The sequence below is a fragment of the Rhinopithecus bieti genome, unplaced genomic scaffold (assembly GCF_001698545.2).
Source record: "Rhinopithecus bieti isolate Rb0 unplaced genomic scaffold, ASM169854v2 scaffold_43429, whole genome shotgun sequence".
NCBI classification, from domain to species: Eukaryota; Metazoa; Chordata; class Mammalia; order Primates; family Cercopithecidae; genus Rhinopithecus; species Rhinopithecus bieti.
Window position 1 is genome coordinate 1 of NW_016859352.1, and position 1,904 is coordinate 1,904.

The 1,904-nt window shown below is 53.2% G+C and overlaps 1 pseudogene; it reads left to right on the top strand.

Moving 5' to 3' along the window:
- The first annotated feature begins 4 nt into the window (after positions 1-4).
- On the top strand, positions 5-1,901 carry LOC108525369 (killer cell immunoglobulin-like receptor 3DL2; annotated as a pseudogene).
- Positions 1,902-1,904: the final 3 nt, after the last annotated feature.

The window sequence follows — 1,904 nt, forward strand, 5'->3', positions numbered from 1 at the left end:
AGGACACGTGACTCTTTGGTGTCACTATCGTCGTGGGTTTAACAACTTTACCAACTTCACTCTGTGCAAAGACGACAGAAGTCACGTTCCCACCTTTCACGGCAGAATATTCCAGGAGAGCTTCCTCATGGGCCCTGTGACCCAGGCACACGCAGGGACCTACAGATGTCGGGGTTCATACCCGCACTCCCCACTGAGTGGTCGGCACTCAGTGAACCCCTGGCGATCAGGGTCACAGGTCAGAGGGCTCCTGTCTGGGCTTCTCCTTGTCCCACCTCCTGAATCCCAGAGCTTCTGCTGGGGTGTCCACCAGGGTCCCATCACCCAGTACCTGATGTCTTTGGGGTAAAGGGGATTGAATACAGGGAAATGGGTGCTGTGATGGGAAGAATAACTGTCCACAATATGGTTACATTCTAATCCCTGGAGCCTGTGACTCTTCATGCTATAGGGCAGGGGACTGAAGGGGAAGACGGAGCTCAGGTTGTTGATGAGTTGACCTTCAGATGGGGAAACAGCCTGGACTGTCCCACTGGGCTCAGTGTAATCACAAAGCACCAAACAAGAGGAGGAGAAGAAGGAGAGTGGGGATTAGAGCAGCGTCGTGGGAGACTCCATCAGCCACTGTGGGCTTTGAAGGTGGAGGAAGGCCACGAGCCACAATGGCAGGTGGCCTCTACGGGCTGGAGAAGTCAAGAGAACCGCTCTGCTGAGTCTCCAGAGGGAACGCTGCCCTGTAGACGCCTTGATTTTAGCCCAGGAAGAACTGGATCCAATTTCTGTCTCCAGAAGTGGAAGGGGTCAGTGTGTTCTCTCCTGCTGCCATGTTTGTGATAATTTTCAGCCACAGCAACAGGAAACCAACACAGGAACCAGGTCAAGGACAAGTTAAGAAACCAAACAACAATAGCCGGGTATGGTGGTGGGCACGAGTAAACCAATGACTGGATTCAATCGCTTGAATCCGGGAGGCAGAAGTTGCAGTGAGCCAAGACCACACCACTACACTCCAGCCTGGGTGAAAAAGTGACACTCTGTCTCAAAAATCAATTAATTAATCAATTAATTAAAGAAACCAAATAAGGAGAAGGTTGACAACCTCGAGATCAGCAAGGGCGGGATGCTGATGCCACCACCAGGCTCCCTCCACACAGGGAGAGGTCGATGCTCCTGGAACCAGCACCAAGAGCCACCTTGTGGAAGCTGAGGCCATGGAGAAGGCACAGGCATGGCAGGAGAGGCTCCCAATCCCCACTAGGAACAGGCGGTGTGGACACTGGTGCCTGCCTTACTGATCAGTTCATACCTCCTGCCAGGGATTCCAATTTGTCCGAAAGAGACTGAACTAGGCAGCTAAGAGCCTGGACATGCAGCCTGCCGTGGTTCCTCTTCCACCCCCACATAGACAGGAGGAAAGAGATGAGTTGGAAACAGATACAACAGACTAAGAGATGAGGCTGAGCCCAGTGGGAAGGGAGTCCGAGGCTACTAGACACAGACGGACACAGAAGAGGGAAGGAGAGAGTTGGAGGGACCTGCACCAGGGGATAAAAGACAGGGAGACATAGAGAGGGAGGAGAGGGACAGACAGTCGGGAGGGGAACCCTCACTCATTCCAGGTGCCATGGATATGATGACAAAGGGAGACGCCTAAACTCACAACCTCTCTTTTTAGGAGTCCACAAAAAACCTTCCCTCCGGGCCCTCCCAGGTCCCCTGGTGAAATCGGGGGAGACGGTCATCCTACAATGTTCGTCAGATACCGTGTTTGGGCACTTCTTTCTGCACAGTGAGGTGACCTTTGAGGAGCCCTTGCACCTTTTGGAGAGCTCCATGGTGGGGTTCCCAGGCCAACTATTCCATCAGTCCCAAGAGGTCTGACCTTCCAGGGACCTACAGATGCT